Here is a 20433-nt window from a genome sequence, read left to right as displayed (position 1 = left end):
ATGTATATATTTTTACATCAATCTGGTATAAATAAACTTTCCCATTGTGTCCCTTTGTACCTTATAAGTTACGTAATATATATAATTTATATCGTTACATAGACAGCTTTATGTTGTCAACAGCTGTAAAATGATGTTCTGATATGAAATTTACAGCTGTTATCACTGGAATGTACTATCTCTGATAATTACACAGGAAAACATGACTTTTGAATATATCTTTGCCCCAGTTAACATGTAAACAGTGTATTACATTTATTCATTGCGATTAATATGAAGGATGTTAATATCGGTAACAGTTCGCGTAATTTACATCATTTCACTATGCGTAGCGGTTCGCGCTCATTTTAGGTTACTGTATTCTTAACAGTGAAAAAGCTTAGTTTTGACGATGTAGGCCTACATGTCGGAGGATTTTAAAGTCTGACATGCCAATACAGTTATACAAACTGTGCGACATTTTTGTATATCTTTTTTAGCTTTTGTAGTACCAGTTGATAACGGCCCAAAAGCCGACATTGCAGTTGTGAGGAAATAAACAATTTCTACAGTCAACGGCGAATATTATGTCCTTTAAAAAATTTTACGTGACTGAATTCCGATCATGAGGAGCTACATACTAATGAGGTGCTGTTGAAACATGATTAGATTTAGGTCGATATACTGTAAATAATATTTTATGGTGAACGCAAGTTTTTGATGCTCTTTTATGAGAAACGAAATGGTTCTGACTGTAGTGAACTCATTTACACATATTACGAGGATATTTTCATCGAATGATTTATTTTTACAACAACCTACGAACAAAGGTAAGGTCTTTGCGAAATACTGTAAATAGAAAGTGTTGGTAAAAATATGTGGTGTCACCGCCAGACACCACACTTGCTAGGTGGTAGCTTTAAATCGGCCGCGGTCCATTAGTACATATCGGACCCGCGTGTCGCCACTGTCAGTGATCGCAGACCGAGCGCCACCACACGGCAGGTCTCGAGAGACGTACTAGCACTCGCCCCAGTTGTACGACGACGTTGCTAGCGACTACACTGACGAAGCCTTTCTCTCATTTGCCGAGAGACAGAATAGCCTTCAGGTAAGTCCATGGCTACGACCTAGCAAGGCGCCATTAGCCTTACATAGCTTGTATCTAAAGTGTCTCACTTGTCTCATCAAGAACGATGTATACAAAGGATGGATTAAAAGTTAAGTATTCAAGAAGCTACGTACTTTTCTTTATAGCATTCATTACGTATCCTGTTTCAGACATCACTCCATCCTTCGTGAGTTAGCAGCGTGCATCTTGGCCGCCTCTTTCAATTAGTGTGCGTAGTGTTGGCAAGTCTGCCGACACTACAAAATAGACCTGCAAAAATATTTGTTTGAATTTTGTTTTGATATGTCGACGAGAACAAAAAGCTTGGTGAAAACAAAAAATACGTACAAATAAACTTTTCCATTTATTTGTCAAGTAAGACGTATTAATGTGGGATACGAAAAGATGCAATTTATGTTCAACAAATGCTTATAAATAAACATCGGCTCCAGAGTCTTTACCTTGAATAACAATGACGTAACTCATATTCTAAGGAAGACAAGTATTGGACTGTGTCCTATGCTTTGTCGAAATACAGCATCGGTCTCGGCGCCTTCGTCTACGGTGCTTTGGATCTCGCGGAGGAACAGAGGGAGCTGAGTTTCGCAAGATCCCTGTTTGCAGGATACATGTTGCGGAACAGGGACACGAAAGTCTTGGTTCGATCTTAGGTGTCGTAAGTCGACTCCATCGTGCAATGAGAGAATTAGTATACCTTAAGATGTTTCCCACATTCGTCCAGTTGAATCCCTTCCCTATATTATACTTTATCCAAACAACTCCAAAAAAATTTCCGAAGCTCGTTTTGTTAACTTTTTATCACGTCAGTTGACATTTAATCATATAAGGCACGAAAATAATGCAATAAATCCGTTAACACCGCCAGGTGCGAAAAGGATGATGTAGATGGCAGCAAAGTATAAAAAGCGTTATTTAAAAGAGCCAATCATGACAAAACAGTTCCACCTAGCACGCAAGATACAGTATATGGCACAGGCAAAATAACCCTCAGGCTTCAAATAAAAAAACAGTAATAATACCAGTTCCAAAGAAAGGTAACTGCTGACACTTGTGAATGTTATCGAAGTATGAGTTTAACGAGTCAGCTCGTAAAATACTGACACGAATCCATGAATTTTATATAAGCGTATGAATGTATGTTTCGCAGTTTCCACTGGATCAATTTCCGAATCTTGGTACACATATCACTTACATGAGTGTATGTTTATACACTCCTGGAAATGGAAAAAAGAACACATTGACACCGGTGTGTCAGACCCACCATACTTGCTCCGGACACTGCGAGAGGGCTGTACAAGCAATGATCACACGCACGGCACAGCGGACACACCAGGAACCGCGGTGTTGGCCGTCGAATGGCGCTAGCTGCGCAGCATTTGTGCACCGCCGCCGTCAGTGTCAGCCAGTTTGCCGTGGCATACGGAGCTCCATCGCAGTCTTTAACACTGGTAGCATGCCGCGACAGCGTGGACGTGAACCGTATATGCAGTTGACGGACTTTGAGCGAGGGCGTATAGTGGGCATGCGGGAGGCCGGATGGACGTACCGCCGAATTGCTCAACACGTGGGGCGTGAGGTCTCCACAGTACATCGATGTTGTCGCCAGTGGTCGGCGGAAGGTGCACGTGCCCGTCGACCTGGGACCGGACCGCAGCGACGCACGGATGCACGCCAAGACCGTAGGATCCTACGCAGTGCCGTAGGGGACCGCACCGCCACTTCCCAGCAAATTAGGGACACTGTTGCTCCTGGGGTATCGGCGAGGACCATTCGCAACCGTCTCCATGAAGCTGGGCTACGGTCCCGCACACCGTTAGGCCGTCTTCCGCTCACGCCCCAACATCGTGCAGCCCGCCTCCAGTGGTGTCGCGACAGGCGTGAATGGAGGGACGAATGGGGACGTGTCGTCTTCAGCGATGAGAGTCGCTTCTGCCTTGGTGCCAATGATGGTCGTATGCGTGTTTGGCGCCGTGCAGGTGAGCGCCACAATCAGGACTGCATACGACCGAGGCACACAGGGCCAACACCCGGCATCATGGTGTGGGGAGCGATCTCCTACACTGGCCGTACACCACTGGTGATCGTCGAGGGGACACTGAATAGTGCACGGTACATCCAAACCGTCATCGAACCCATCGTTCTACCATTCCTAGACCGGCAAGGGAACTTGCTGTTCCAACAGGACAATGCACGTCCGCATGTATCCCGTGCCACCCAACGTGCTCTAGAAGGTGTAAGTCAACTACCCTGGCCAGCAAGATCTCCGGATCTGTCCCCCATTGAGCATGTTTGGGACTGGATGAAGCGTCGTCTCACGCGGTCTGCACGTCCAGCACGAACGCTGGTCCAACTGAGGCGCCAGGTGGAAATGGCATGGCAAGCCGTTCCACAGGACTACATCCAGCATCTCTACGATCGTCTCCATGGGAGAATAGCAGCCTGCATTGCTGCGGAAGGTGGATATACACTGTACTAGTGCCGACATTGTGCATGCTCTGTTGCCTGTGTCTATGTGCCTGTGGTTCTGTCAGTGTGATCATGTGATGTATCTGACCCCAGGAATGTGTCAATAAAGTTTCCCCTTCCTGGGACAATGAATTCACGGTGTTCTTATTTCAATTTCCAGGAGTGTATGTTCGTCATCTCCTACTAAAACACTGGATCAATTTCCGAATGTTGGTATGCATATAACAAACTGCCGGACAGAACCAACTACCTCTCAAAGGGGTCGGGGTAGGCGTGAACATGGAGCGTAGCTCAAAACATGGTTCAAATGGCTCTAAGCACTATTAACATCTGAGGTCATCAGTCGTCTAGACTTAGAACTAATTAAACCTAACTAACCTAAGGACATCACACACATCCATGACCGAGGCAGGATTCGAACCTGCGACCGTAGCAGCAGCGCGGTTCTGGACTGAAGCGCCTAGAACCGCTCGGCCACAGCAGCCAGCGGGAGCGTAGCTCACGACGCGTGAATAGACTACATTAATCCAGTATCTGAGAATGAGAGAATTTAGTGACTTGGAACTAACTTTACACATAATTTCAAACCTTTGCGATACTTTTTCTCGCTGATGCCCCCCCTACTCCCCCCCCCCCTCGCGACATACACACACACACACACACACACACACACACACACACACACACACACACATACAAAATGATAAAAGGATAAAAGTTTGTAGCTTATTAATTATCGCTGTTCATGCAGTAAAACTGTCGCATTAGCCATGATTTGTAATTCTACTCGCAACACATGTAGCAGACAGTATCCACATATACCGCTGGATATATCCGCAAAATTATGATCCGTGAAAAATTGTCGCATCATGCAAGACGGTTTAATATATTACTTCTTTACTGAGAACTCTATTAGCAACACATTTCGTAAACAGTATCCACATCGCTGGATGTACCGTCAAAATTATACCATCTTACAACACATACTTCTGGAGATATTATGTCACAAGCATTGTTCTGCGTGAAAACGTACTGCAGGGCGCAATTCTGAAGAGATACAGATAAAATATCTGTACAAATATCTGTAACATATGTTAAATATATGTGACATGTCCGTACGTGGACAAAGACACGTGTGAAAAACTCCTTAACCCGTGGATAATTTCAACCAAACTTGGAACATATATACTATCTGGAAAGAAATACTGTGGGGATAAGAACCAGCAACCCCCCCCCCCCCCATTGGGGTGGAAGTGATGAAATGGATAGAGAAGGGAGGGAGAGAAAATGGACAGATAGAATGAAGTAAGCCATGGACAAAGGGGGACGAGGAAATGGACATAAACAAAAGGGGAGGAGACGGACAGAGAGAAGGTTGAGGAAGAAATAGACAAGTAGAGGAGGGGAAAGGAGAGGAATATTGAGTGGAGGAGGAGGACATTGATAGAGAAAGGAGAGAGGAGGCGATAGACAGAGCGACAGACACAGATGGATAGAGTGTGGGTTGAGGAGGTGGACAGAGATGGACAGAGAAAAGGGAAGATAAGACAGGAACTAACAGAAGATTGGAATAAATACATACCCGCGCAACGGTGGAAAGTCAGCTATTTATTTACAGACGAATGGAAAAACAGGTGACTCAACAAAAGCTCTCCTATGTTCACAGAATTTTGTAGATTTAGAGCAAGCTTTTGTCAGCGTTGACTGGACTACACTTTTGTAACTATGAAGGTAACAGGTATAGAACACAGGGAGCGAAAAATGTGCGGTTTTCCAAGAAATCAGGCATTATTTATAAAAATAGAAGGACATGAAAGAGACAGAACGACTGAGAGAGCAGTGAGACAGATCTGTAGCCTCGATGTTGATGTATCTGAGCACTGTGAAGACAGTCAAGGAAACCAATGAGAAATTTCGAAACGGAGATCAAGGAACAGAAATGAAAACTGAGGCTGGTCGATGCGACAAAGGACATTGAAGTGTTGGTACCTGTAAGACCAGTGCTGTGCCAGTCATCAAGTAGGCGATGTCAAATGTACCACGGATCGACAGTGGCCTCAGCTCATTCTTCTAGACTTGGCGGTCGTGTCTCCTCATACATAAAAAACTAGACAAAGAAAATAGTAGGGGACAGGATTCTTGTAGATATTGATGTACTGTGTGATCATTCATTTACTCCAGTTCGATTTTACACAAAGTACGCGAAGTAACTTGCGCCCCTTCTTGCAGCGGTGTACCATAGGTCTCTAGAAGAGCGTAGCGTACCAAAAGATTGGAAAAGGGCACAGGTCATCCCCGTTTTCAAGAAGGGACCTCGAACAGATTTGCAGAACTATAGAACTATCTCTCTAACGACGATCAGTTGCAGAATTTTGGAACACGTATTATGTTCGACTATAATGACTTTTCCGGAGAACAGAAATCTACTCTGTAGGAATCAGCATGGGTTTCGAAAAAGACGATCGTGTGAAATCCAGCTCGCGCTATTCGTCCACGAGACTCAGAGGGCCATAGACACGGGTTCACAGGTAGATGCCGTGTTTCTTGACTTCCGCAAAGCGTTTGATACAGTTCCCCACAGTCGTTTAATGAACAAAGTAAGAGCGTATGGACTATCAGACCAATTGTGTGATTGGATTGAAGAGTTCCTAGATAACAGAACGCTTCATGTCATTCTCAATGGAGAGAAGTCTTCCGAAGTAAGAGTGATTTCAGGTGTGCCGCAGGGGAGTGTCATAGGACCGTTCCTGTTCACAATATACATAAATGACCTTGTGGATGACATCGGAAGTTCACTGTGACTTTTTACGGGCGATGCTGTGGTACAACGAGAGGTTGTAACAATGGAAAATTGTACTGAAATGCAGGAGGATCTGCAGCGAATTGAAGCATGGTGCGGGGAATGGCAATTGAATCTCAATGTAGACAAGTGTAATGTGCTGCGAATACATAGAAAGAAAGATTCCTTATCATTTAGCTACAATATAGCAGGTCAGCAACTGGAAGCAGTTAATTCCATAAATTATCTGGGAGTAGGCATTAGGAGTGATCTAAAATGGAATGACCATATAAAATTCATCGTCGGTAAAGCAGATGCCAGACTGAGATTCATTGGAAGAATCCTAAGGAAATGCACTCCGAAAACAAAGGAAGCAGGTTACAGTATGCTTGTTCACCCATCGCTTGAATATTGCTCACCGGTGTGGGATCCGTACCAGATAGGGTTGATAGAAGAGATAGAGAAGATCCAACGGAGAGCAGCGCGCTTCGTTACAGGATCATTTAGTAATCGCGAAAGCGTTGCGGAGATGATAAACTCCAGCGGAAGACTGTGCAAGAGAGACGCTCAGTAGCTCGGTACGGGCTTTTGTTGAAGTTTCGAGAACATACCTTCACCGAGGATTCAAGCAGTATATTAATCTCTCCTACATATATCTCGCGAAGAGACCATGAGGATAAAATCAAAGAGATTAGAGCCCACACAGAGGCATACCAATGATCTTCCTTTCCACGAACAATACGAGACTGGAATAGAAGGGAGAACCGATAGAGGTACTCAAGGTACCCTCCGCCACACACCGTCAGGTGGCTTGCAGAGTATGGATGTAGATATACATGTAGATAGTTATTTACGGATGTTTTAAGGCACTTACTATTTCCAGCAACTTCTCTTTAATAGTATAGCTGTAGAGTACCGGGTTTCTTTTCCTATGTTTGCGCAGTATGTTGCATTTACTTACTTTCAGGGTAAACTGTCAGAGCCTGCCTCATTGGTCAATCTTCTGCAGGTTATTCTGCAAATCTATACCGTTTTCTTTCGTTGCTACTTTCTGATAGACAGCAGCATCATCTGCGAACAGTCTTAAAGAGCTTTTGAGGCTTTCTACTACAATATTTGTATACACTGTAAACAGTAACGGTCCTATCACATTTCGTTGTGGTACTCCGAAAATTACCTTCACATTTGTTGATTTTTTTTTCTTTAAGAGCAACATGCTGAGTTCTCTCTCCAAGAGAGTCTTGAATCCAGTCACAAAACTAGTCCGATATTCGCTAAGTTCGTATTTTCCCACTGAATGGCAGTGCGGGGTGTTACCAGGTAACTCGGCATCAACCTGAGCGCCATTATCTATAGCGCAATGGATGTCATGGATGAAGAGAGCCAGCTGAGTTTCTCAGAATCTCTGTTTGTGGAAGTCATGTTGATTTTTATAGAGCACATTTTATTTCTCCAAAAATTTCATAATACATTAGCATAAAACTTGTTCCCTACTTCCACAAGAAATTGTCGTCAATGACATACACCTATAATTACGTTCGTCTGTCCTACGACGCTCCTTGGAAGCGAGACTGACTTGCGCTTTTTTCCAGTCGTTCGATGTCCTTCCTTGCCACAGCAATTTACGGTAAACTGCCTCTGATGTAAATCACTAAAAAGCACCTGAAGATGAGCCTCCAGGACTCGAAATGCATAGTGCAGTAAATAGACGCAACTTGTGACTGAAGGCGGTTTGTTCTTCATTTTACGAAAGCAAAACAGTCGCGGACGAAACACTGAAAAACAATGGATAAAATTAAAATTTAGAGAACCGGCATTTGAGACTGACTGCAGAGGGAGTCTATTGCCGCCAATGTACACGTCGCGTGAGTACCACGAAGGTAAGATTAGAGAGAGATGAGGTACGACTGGAGCAAGTTCTTTGCATAATCTCTGTAAAACCTTACAGGTATCTGGTCCAGACGTCTTTCCACTATAAAGAAATTGGAATTGTTTTTCTTCATCGAGTAAACAAACCTTTTACCGTTCTTCAAACAAAATGTAGACTGGCAACGGCAAAGAAAGCGTTTCTGAAGAAGAGAAATTTGTTAACATCGAGTATAGATTTAAGTGTCAGGATGTCGTTTCTGAGAGTATTTGTATGGAGTGTAGCCATGTATGGAAGTGAAACATGGACGATAAATAGTTCGGACAAGAAGAGAATAGAAGCTTTTGAAATGTGGTGCTACAGAAGAATGCTGAAGATTAGATGGGTAGATCACATCACTAATGAGGAGGTATTGAATAGAATTGGGGAGGAGTTTGTGGCACAACCTGACTAGAAGAAGGGATCGGCTGGTAGGACATGTTCTGAGGCATCAAGGGATCACCAATTTGGTATTGCAGGGCAGCTTGGAGGATAAAAATCGTAGAGGGAGACCAAGAGATGAGTATACTATGCAGATTCAGAAGGATGTAGGTTGCAATAGGTACTGGGAGAAGATGAAGCTTGCACAGGATAGAACAGCATGGAGAGCTGCATCAAACCAGTATCAGGACTGAAGACCACAACAACAACAACAACAAGTTGTACCTCCTGTCTTCGCTCGGTAGACTGTATCGCGGGGAGATCATTTTGTATTATCGCGAAGTGTGAGGGAGGGTTCCACCGATGTAGTGAGTGTTTGGTTGGCAGTCCATAAAACGAAGTCTTCTCGCGAAATTGCAGTCAGCAGCTTCCGCCTCCGAAAGCAAGAACCTTTTGTTAACTTTCACCTACTTAGGAAAAAATGATCACGGTGATGAAATAACAGGAATCAGAGCAATCAAGGAAAGTGTTAGGTGTTCATTTGCCTCACGTGATTTTCGAGAGTGGAACGGCTGGAAAATTGTCCGAAAGAAATGATGTGAGCCCTCCGCCAAACACTTGTGAATTGCAAGATAATCATGGAGATTCAGATGTAAATGTAGATGGTACAGTTTCTGCCTGGTCTATGGAAAATCGAAATGTCTCCCCCCACCTTGATAAACTAAAATCTCCAATGGCTCGAGCGTACCTTATTTTAGAACTTTTTTCCTTATGTTTCTTCAGTACAAATTTTGCAAACGATTTTAAATTTATTTCCTGATGAGCCACAGAATTGAAACTGTCAAATATAGCTCAGAAATGGATGACAATGCAATATTAAATATTTTTCTTCTCTAGTGTGTGGCGGGGGGTACTTTGTGTACCACTGTTTTCTCTTTTTTCTGTTCCACCTGTGAATGTTTCGCGGTACGTACAGCAATGTATTGCTTGACTCTGGTGAAGAGAGAGCGATATTAGTCCTCAAATTCACCAAATGTCTCTCTTATAATCTTATCGCAGTGTTTGAAATCGATTGAAAAATTTGAAACTCACAAGACTAAAAAACAGAAAATGATTATTTAAATAAAAATCTGTACCAGAGTAAAATAATGTTTCCTAGCACTATACCGGTTCCTAGCCGAAACAAGTAGTCCTGAAAATTTATGCGTGTGAGTTTTTACTAACTATGAAAACACTTGTAGAATTTAAAACGGAAAACGATGGGTGTATTCATTACATAACTGATACATGAACAGTTCACCTCCTTTCTATATCCGTTTCATAGGTCTCACGTTGTTCCTTTTAAATTGTACTAATATTTTCATAGCTATAAAAAAATTCAGAAGCTCAAATTTTCAGGTCTGTCTGTATGGGTTTAGAAGTCTGTACAAGGCTTAGAGAAATAATTTTCAAATTGGTTCAAATGGCTATGAGCACTATGGGACTTAACATCCGAGGTCATCAGTCCCCTATAACTTTGAGATACTTAAACCGAACTAACCTAAGGACATCACACACATCCATGCCAGAGGCAGGATTAGAACCTGCGACCGTAGCGGCCGCGCGGTTCCGGACTGAAGCGCCTAGAACCGCTCGGCCACAGAAATAACTTTTTACTTTGTCAGTTTTAAAAACGTTTTATACTAGTTTTTTTTATTTAACTGATTATTATCTCGTTATTTCGTTAATACGCCACGCTACACCAGCAGTTACCAACTACGATATTGGTACATCGAGGTGAGGCCCAACTATTCGTTTTTTTGTGGTAGCAGTTACAGTAATAATTATTTTTCGATACCAGTTATTTAAAACGGCTAAAAGTAACTGGCAATTATCTGAGCTATAATTGGCTGATGCAGAACAGGGCGAGCAGCCTCCATACGGATTTCACAATTACGAGGTTGATGTTTTTTGTACTGCAGCCTAGGCGTTTCGATAAAATGTTTTCAGTCGCCGACACATCCTTGCCATGGTGGAAAAATGGCTCTGAGCCCTATGCTACTCAACTTCTGAGGTTATTAGTCCCCTAGAACTTAGAACTAGTTGAATCTAACTTAACCTAAGAACATCACACACATCCATGGCCGAGGCAGGATTCGAACCTGCGACCGTAGCGGTCTCGCGGTTCCAGTCTGCAGCGCCTAGAACCGCACGGCCACTTCGGCCGGCTTGCCATGGTAGAATCTATGGGTCATGTTAAGTCACCATTTATTATGCCGACACACGTTTCTTGCTTCCCCTAGCCTTATCAGACACGATCTTCTAACATAATGGCCAAATAAACTGAAGCGCAAATGCAGAGATATGTTAACAGGCAGAATACGGCGCTCCGGTCGGCAACGCCTACATAAGACAGCAAAGTCTGGCGCAGTTGTTAGATCGGTTACTGCTGCTACAATGGCCGGTCATCAAGATTTAAGTGAGTTTTAACGTGGTATTATAGTCGGCGCTCGAGCGATGGGAAATAACTTCTCCAAACGCAGCAATGAAGTGTGGATTTTCCCGTACGACCATTTCACGAGTATACCGTGAGTATAAGGAATCCGGTAAAACATCAAAAACGGGGCCAACGACGACTGAACAGAATCGTTCAACGTGGCGGAAGTTACCTCCCGCAATTGCTACAGATTTCAGTCCTAGGCCACCAACAAGTGTCAGCGTGCGACCCATTCAACGAAACGTCAAGTCTTTCGGAGTCGAAGACCGCTGTTATTTTCTATATGCATAAATAATACGGCGGACAGAGCAAGCCGCAGTCAGTCTGCATGTGTTCGCTAATGGTGCTGTGGTTTTTGAAAAGTAGTTGTCGTTGAGTGATCGTGGGAGGATGATGAAAAATGGTTCAAATGGCTCTGAGCACTATGGGACTTAACATCGACGGTCATCAGTCCCCTAGAACTTAGAACTACTTAAACCTAACTAACCTAAGGACAGCACACAACACCCAGCCATCACGAGGCAGAGAAAATCCCTGACCCCGCCGGGAATCGAACCCGGGAACCCGGGCGTGGGAAGCGAGAACGCTACCGCACGACCACGAGATGCGGGCGGAGGATGATGATTTAGAGAAAGTTTCTAGTTGGTGTGATGAATAGCAGCTAGCACTAAATGTAGAGAAAACGTAATTTAAACCAGATGAGTAGGAAAAACAAACCTATAATGTTAGAGTACAGCAATAGTGGTCACCTCGGCATAACGTTGCCGGGTGATATGAAATGGAGCGGACATGTAAGGATTCTTATAGTGAAGGCGAATGGTCAACTGCGGTTTACTGCTAGAATTTTAGAAATAAGTGGTTCATCTGTAAAGGAGACTGCATATAAAACTTTCCTGTCAGATTAAAACTGTGTGCCGGACCGAGATTCGAACTCGGGGCCTTTGCCTTTCTCGAGCAAGTGCTCTACCAACTGAGCTACCCAAGGACGACTCACGGCCCGCACTCACAGCTTTAATTCCTCCCGAGTTCCAGTCTCCGTCCGGCACACAGTTTTTATCTGCCAGGAAAGTTTCATATCAGCACACACTCCGCTGCAGAGTGAAAATTTCATACTGGAAACATCCCCTAGGCTGTGGCTAAGCCATGTCTCCACAATATCCTTTCTTCCAGGAGTGCTAGATCTGCGAAGTATGCAGGAGAGCTTCTGCGAAGTTTGGAAGGTAGGAGACGAGGTATTGTGGAATTAAAGCTGTGCGGACGGATCGTGAGTCGTGCTTGGGTAGCTCAGATGGTAGAGCACTTGCCACGAAAGGCAAAGGTCCCGAGTTCGAGTGTCGGTCCAGCACACAGTTTTAATCTGCCAGGAAAGTTTCGTATCAGCGCACACTCCGCTGCAGAGTGAAAATTTCATACTGGAAACATCCCCTAGGCTGTGGCTAAGCCATGTCTGCGCAATATCCTTTCATCCAGGAGTGATAGTTCTGTGAGGTATGCAGGAGAGCTTCTGCGAAGTTTGGAAGGTAGGAGACGAGGTACTGGCAGAAGTAAAGCTGTGAGGACGGGGCGTGAGTCGTGCTTGGGTAGCTGAGTTGGTAGAGGACTTGCTCACGAAAGGCAAAGGTCCCGAGTTCGAGTCTCGGGCCGGCACACAATTTTAATCTGGCAGGAAAGTTTCATGTCAGCGCACACTCCGCTGCAGAGTGAAAATTTCAATCTGGAGACTGCATATAGGTCACAAATGCGACCTATAGTTCACTACTGTTCGAATGTTTGGATCCACACTAGGCAGGATTGAAGGAAGACATCGAAGCAATTCAGAGGCGGGTTTCTGGAAGTGTTACCAATAATATGTTCGAATAACAAGTCAAGTATTACGGAGATGTTTCGGGAACTCAAATGGAAATCACTGTAGGGAAGGCGACGTTGTTTTCGAGAAACACTACTGACAAAATTTAGAGAAATGAAGAACAAACCGCCTTCAATTACAAGTTGCGTTTATTTACTGCACTATGCATTTCGAGTCCTGGAGGCTCATCTTCCGGTGCTCTTTAGTGATTTACATCAGCTTTTTTAGTTGTTTGCAGTTTAACATTGTATGATGTCTGCTTCTGTTGCGCAGTTGGTATATACAATACACATCTTCAATTTTGCAGTACATACTAGGGTAATATACATAGTCACACACTTTTTCGCACATTGTAGTAGCAGAACGTGTACATTGTGCGAGAAAGTGTGTGACTATGTATATATCCCAGTATGTACCGCAAAATTAAAGATGTGTATGGTATATACCAACTGCACAACAGAAGCAGACATCATACAATGTTAAACTGCAAACAACTAAAGAACTAACCTAAGGACATCACACACATCAATGCCCGAGGCAGGATTCGAACCTGCGCGGTTCCAGACTGAAGCGCCTAGAACCGCTCTGCCACAGCGGCCGGCTCCATTCAAGTAAGCAGGCATAACTGCAGCTCCATCGTAATTCTGGGCATATTCATGTATTCCAAAACTCTTCCATCGATCTGACAAACAGGTGTGATGTAGCGATATACCAATATTGTCTACAAAATATTTCATACTGTACATCAGTTACTTCACCCATAATAATCAAGGCAAAATTAGATTAAATTATATCCTGTCTTATGTAATTTGTAAGTGTGTTTGAGACAGGAGCAGTCAAAACGTTCTGTTAACATGGAAGAAGTTTCTAAATGATAAGTTTGTTTTCGTGGCCATCGTCCTCAGCAATCACAGAAATATTCGTTTTGTAAATGAAAACCGCCTTTATATTGCTGGAATGCAGTTTATTTGTTACAGACGCGTTTCGCCTTTTACTTCAAGGCATCCTCAGTGCGACAGTTACTTGAGTTTTTGGGTGGCTGTAACTTCACATACGAAACTTTAGCACATTTTCGTGTTACAGACTTTTTTCTTCACAATTTTCATATTCTTTGCGCTGATTGCTGTGTAGCACTGTTATTCTTCTGTCACTAAAAACTAAACTCCTCCCGAGCAGGCCATGAAGGCCCAACGGTACCGACAGGCCGCCGTGTCATTCTCTGACCACGGGCGTCACTGGATGCGAATACGGAGGGGCTTGTGATCACTACACCGCTCTCGCAGCTGTGTGTCAGTTTCCGAGACCGGAGCCGCTACTTCTCAGCCAAGTAGCTCCTCAGTTTGCCTCACAAGGGCTGAGAGCACCCCGCTTGCCAACAGCGCTCGGCAGACCAGAAGGTCACCCATCCAACTGCTAGCCCAGCCCGACAGTGCTTAACATCGGCGATCTGACGGGAACCGTTGTTACCACTGTGACAAGGCAGTTGGCATTCCTGTGCCACTAGTTGTAGGTATCTTCCCGAAAACTGATTTAAAGCGGTAACTACTGTGTGTTCATTTTATGTCTTTATGTCCAAATACACTCCTGGAAATTGAAATAAGAACACCGTGAATTCATTGTCCCAGGAAGGGGAAACTTTATTGACACATTCCTGGGGTCAGATACATCACATGATCACACTGACAGAACCACAGGCACATAGACACAGGCAACAGAGCATGCACAATGTCGGCACTAGTACAGTGTATATCCACCTTTCGCAGCAATGCAGGCTGCTATTCTCCCATGGAGACGATCGTAGAGATGCTGGATGTAGTCCTGTGGAACGGCTTGCCATGCCATTTCCACCTGGCGCCTCAGTTGGACCAGCGTTCGTGCTGGACGTGCAGACCGCGTGAGACGACGCTTCATCCAGTCCAAAACATGCTCAATGGGGGACAGATCCGGAGATCTTGCTGGCCAGGGTAGTTGACTTACACCTTCTAGAGCACGTTGGGTGGCGCGGGATACATGCGGACGTGCATTGTCCTGTTGGAACAGCAAGTTCCCTTGCCGGTCTAGGAATGGTAGAACGATGGGTTCGATGACGGTTTGGATGTACCGTGCACTATTCAGTGTCCCCTCGACGATCACCAGTGGTGTACGGCCAGTGTAGGAGATCGCTCCCCACACCATGATGCCGGGTGTTGGCCCTGTGTGCCTCGGTCGTATGCAGTCCTGATTGTGGCGCTCACCTGCACGGCGCCAAACACGCATACGACCATCATTGGCACCAAGGCAGAAGCGACTCTCATCGCTGAAGACGACACGTCTCCATTCGTCCCTCCATTCACGCCTGTCGCGACACCACTGGAGGCGGGCTGCACGATGTTGGGGCGTGAGCGGAAGACGGCCTAACGGTGTGCGGGACCGTAGCCCAGCTTCATGGAGACGGTTGCGAATGGTCCTCGCCGATACCCCAGGAGCAACAGTGTCCCTAATTTGCTGGGAAGTGGCGGTGCGGTCCCCTACGGCACTGCGTAGGATCCTACGGTCTTGGCGTGCATCCGTGCGTCGCTGCGGTCCGGTCCCAGGTGGACGGGCACGTGCACCTTCCGCCGACCACTGGCGACAACATCGATGTACTGTGGAGACCTCACGCCCCACGTGTTGAGCAATTCGGCGGTACGTCCACCCGGCCTCCCGCATGCCCACTATACGCCCTCGCTCAAAGTCCGTCAACTGCACATACGGTTCACGTCCACGCTGTCGCGGCATGCTACCAGTTTTAAAGACTGCGATGGAGCTCCGTATGCCACGGCAAACTGGCTGACACTGACGGCGGCGGTGCACAAATGCTGCGCAGCTAGCGCCATTCGACGGCCAACACCGCGGTTCCTGGTGTGTCCGCTGTGCCGTGCGTGTGATCATTGCTTGTACAGCCCTCTCGCAGTGTCCGGAGCAAGTATGGTGGGTCTGACACACCGGTGTCAATGTGTTCTTTTTTCCATTTCCAGGAGTGTAGGAAGAGACAAAGTGAACACACCGTAGTTACGCCATTAAATAGCAGTTTTTGGTTGAATATCTGCAACTAGTGACAGCAATTAACGTAAAGAACATGGGAATTGTGAAAAGAGGAGTTCGTAACGTGAAAATGTGCTGTGAAAGGTGATGTAAATGATGTTTTAGCTGTTCTTTACATTCAGTGAGAAGATTTGCAAGTTGAACAAAATTTCATTTATTAAGTTTTTGCGTATTAAGGCATCATGACAGCCAATTGTTACTATTGTAAAAATGCATATTGAGCCGTTATATTGAAGATTTTTAGTTCTGTTGCCTGATCTAGTTGTAGGTCTACACAGTTGTGCCACAGCTGCTAATCGGTACGAGGAAAGTGCCACCGTGCGTTGCCAGTACACTACTGACAGAAAAACAACTCAACATTCCCCGACCCCCTTCGACGCGTAGGTTGTGTCATTCTTTCTCCACTGCTCGAATTCCCTTGAGCGAGATCGCTTTTTTTCCTTAAAAGCACCAACCGAAGAAATAGTATGTGTCGACAACAGTATCCATTAGTATAGGAAATCTTTTCGAGATCTGTCTGTTAGAGAACTGTCGGTAGTACCTCGCAGGACTAATATTTACAACAGTGTTCACTGACGGAACATACGGGAGAAACAGGTGGTAAATAGGAGAGCCGTAAAGATTAATATAATGCGGTTATAATACGAGAGTTCCCGCGAAATACGGGAAAGTTGGTCATCCTAGCGTTACCTAACGTTGACGTGGCGCTTACGAGTTTTGTAACGTCACTTCCTGCTATTACACGTTAAGGAGCTGTTGTGCCTGACAATCCGCAATTTGTAACAAATGTAACTTTTATTTATGTAAGTTGACAAGGATGATGACTGAACAACAAACGAAAGGTAAAATAACGATGCCAGTAAAAGTCTCCTAATTGTGTCAAAAAAAATTCCACTTCTATTTTTCCACAAACGTTCGTGGTAACACACAAACACACACTAGTAACAGTCCAATTCAGAGACGAAGACGTAATCTTCAATGGTCGCAGTACACGAGGTCGGCATCCGGAGTGAACTGAACTTCGGGGCTGGTTATAGCCCCTAAATGGCTGTCTCCAGTCAATCAGGTTTTGGCGTAGTGATACTTCCTGTAGGCCGGGGCTCGAGCTCCCCCTGCAGGAAGTAGTGCTCGGAATATCTGTTTCCAATATCTTGTATGTAAATAGCCGCTGTTTACCATGGTGCTTTTGGTACGCCTTGCGCATAGACAACCTCGTCGTCTGCGGTGTAATAAGGGTTGCCGGCCTGCAGGGGCTAGTTTGGCTTCAGTATAACAGGAGCCGTTTCTTCATATGAAACACAAAATAAGTTCTGCGATATTTCGACAAAGTGACGCATAATCTAGAACCTGTAGGAAGCAGGAATGGCCCCTACGAAACAATCAGCAAGCAAGTCACCATACTGTAGTTTTTGCGTGCAGTAGAAGCCCATATTCGGTGGGTTTTATGTTATACGGTACAACCCAACACATTGAATGTCTCGACAATGAATTGTTATTTGTTGTAATAAAATTACGGAAAACGACATATTGATGGTTAAAGAATATTCATATTTTGTTATTTTCGCGTTGTAACTCGCGTGTTATGAGATTAAGCTGTTTTAAGGCAACTATCCATTGAAGATTCATGAAAACAAGTCGTTCTAGTTAGCAATAGTTTTAATTAATTGTTATTTATTCTTGCAGCGGAAGAAATTTTAAGAGTACCTCAAAGGGAGGGTGCAATTCCGCATGGATATAGACTCTAAGGTCATTGCGAAGAAATGACAAATGATATGAAAAATTGGTGCGTCGAACAAGGCTTCGAAATAAATGCGACAAAAAATAAATGATGGTGCTCAGGAACGGAGGACGAGCACTTGCATCGACTGAGATCTTCATACAGGATAGAAAACTGAAAATCGTAACAGATTTCAAGCACCTAGGCGTCACGATACAAACACCTGAAAAATGATCCACAAAACGTGTAATACAGAAACCAATGCAAGCATGAAACAGAAGACATTATATCCCTCCACCTATAGACAGCAGTGGTACTATTCAGATCTGAAATACCACTACAGACACATGGCATAGAAGTCATCGGTCCAAATCTCACAATGAAAAATCGAACGACACTACAAAGAGTAAAGGCGACCTATATAAAGAAAGCGATCGGAGTACCCAAAACAACACCATCCAGACTCGTGAATCTGCTAGCAAAGAATTCCTTCATGATTGAAGACCAACAGGTAAACCTGATGCTACCCAACACCAGCGCTACGTAATATCTACGAAAGACACGAAAGGAAAAAAAAAAACAAAGGAAGACATACCTCCAAAATTCTGCAGCATAGGCGCCATGATTCACCGAACGTGCACAAAGGAAAATTTCGAGATGAGACATATGATCACCAAAACGGCAGTTTATGGTTTTCACCATCCTATTTGTGACAACACTTCATATCGTGAACCAAATACAACGTGTGAGTGTAAACTGTGTCATGTAATATGCAAACGTTACCATACAGGATTCTGTATTAATAGGACACGATCAACAATTGGCTACGCAACCCACAATATGTAACATTTATAATTTCGTGTATTATTATAATCGTGCTTTCTACTTGTACAGCTGTTTGGCTGCATTAAACTTATTCTTAAAATTAATCGTCAGTTAAAGCGTGTAGATGAAACTTCCTGGCAGATTGAAACTGTGTGCCAGACCGAGACTCGAACTCGGGGCTTTCGCCTTCCGCGGGCAGGTGCTCCACCATCTGAGCTACCCAAGCACGACTCACGCCCACTCCACAGCTTTACTTCTGCCAGGAAGTTTCGTATCAGCGCTCACTCCACTGCAAATTGAAAATCTCATTCTGAAAGCGTGTACACAACTATAACATAAAATATGAAGTCACAAAACACAGAGTTTTAGCTTAGTGTAGTTGGATAAGACGGCACATTAAAGAACCAAGAATGAATAGGCAGAGGATTCGCATCGTAGTGTATATTTTTTTTCACCCTCGCGTTTTTTAAAAGGCGGTGGGACTTTCGCAAGAAAATAATGCAACTAGTTTCTGTAATATTTGTTATTACGTAAATGTAAGTGCATTCGCTGTCAGTAGTCAGTTTCTTAAAGTTGGTGAGCTTTCTTAAGCTGACGTCCTTACTGACCGAGACGTACATCTTTCATTTTTGTCTTTTTATTACACTTTCATGGTTATTGAAGTTTTTATTTATGTATACTGCAGACAACAAATACATGACTAGCATGCAGACAAGAGAGGAAATAAGCGTTTTAATAGAGCTAATGTAGGAATTCCTTATCCACTTTTGTGAACGAACTATATGGCTTGCGAGGCAAACAAAGCCGACAACTGCCGCTGAAGATCGCTGAAAGCTCAAAATCACGTTAACTAACTCGTGCCGTCTGCCGACAGCGCAGTGTCTCGTGACACTGAATATACTACATGCGCGCATGTCAACGTTAGCTACCTCGTCCCGTGTGGCGACGGCTTTGCGTTCGCCCCAACAGCAGCATACCGATGCCATGGTTATTATAATCTGTTAAGGTTGTTCGGAGTAGGTATTAAAATTCATGGAGAAGAAGTAAAAACTTTGAGGATCGCCGATGACATTCTAATTCTGTCAGAGACAGCAAAGGACTTGGAAGAGCAGTTGAACGGAATGGACAGTGTCTTGAAAGGAGGATATAAGATGAACATCAACAAAAGCAAAACGAGGATAACGGAATGTAGTCGAATGAAGTCGGGTGACACTGAGGGAATTAGATTAGGAAATGAGACACTTAAAGTAGTAAAGGAGTTTTGCTATTTTGGGAGCAAAATAACTGATGATGGTTGAAGTAGAGAGGATATAAAATGTAGACTGGCAATGGCAAGGAAATCGTTTCTGAGGAAGAGAAATTTGTTAACATCGAGTATAGATTTAAGCGTCAGGAAGTCGTTTCTGAAAGTATTTGTATGGAGTGTAGCCATGTATGGAAGTGAAACATGGACGATAACCAGTTTGGACGAGAAGAGAATAGAAGCTTTCGAAATGTGGTGCTACAGAAGAATGCTGAAGATAAGGTGGGTAGATCACGTAACTAATGAGGAGGTATCGAATAGGATTGGGGAGAAGAGAAGTTTGTGGCACAACCTGACTAGAAGAAGGGATCGGTTGGTAGGACATGTTTTGAGGCATCAAGGGATCACAAATTTAGCATTGGAGGGCAGCGTGGAGGGTAAAAATCGTAGAGGGAGACCAAGAGATCAATACACTAAGCAGATTCAGAAGGATGTAGGTTGCAGTAGGTACTGGGAGATGAAGAAGCTTGCACAGGATAGAGTAGCATGGAGAGCTGCATCAAACCAGTCTCAGGACTGAAGACCACAACAACAACAAGGTTGTTTATGGCGCCGAATTA

The 20433-nt window shown here is 44.3% G+C and overlaps 1 protein-coding gene and 1 pseudogene across 1 annotated transcript in view; both read right to left on the bottom strand.

Annotated features, from left to right (window-relative positions):
• Positions 1 to 20433, bottom strand: part of LOC126215284 (acetylcholine receptor subunit alpha-like) — a 703987-nt gene that overhangs the window by 536241 nt on the left and 147313 nt on the right. The window lies entirely within an intron of this gene.
• On the bottom strand, positions 14336 to 14453 carry LOC126215526 (5S ribosomal RNA; annotated as a pseudogene).

This window comes from Schistocerca nitens, chromosome 12, assembly GCF_023898315.1.
Source record: "Schistocerca nitens isolate TAMUIC-IGC-003100 chromosome 12, iqSchNite1.1, whole genome shotgun sequence".
In the NCBI taxonomy this organism is placed as follows: domain Eukaryota; kingdom Metazoa; phylum Arthropoda; class Insecta; order Orthoptera; family Acrididae; genus Schistocerca; species Schistocerca nitens.
The sequence above is the reverse complement of the archived record's forward strand: the minus strand, read 5'-3'. Positions and strand labels throughout refer to the sequence as shown.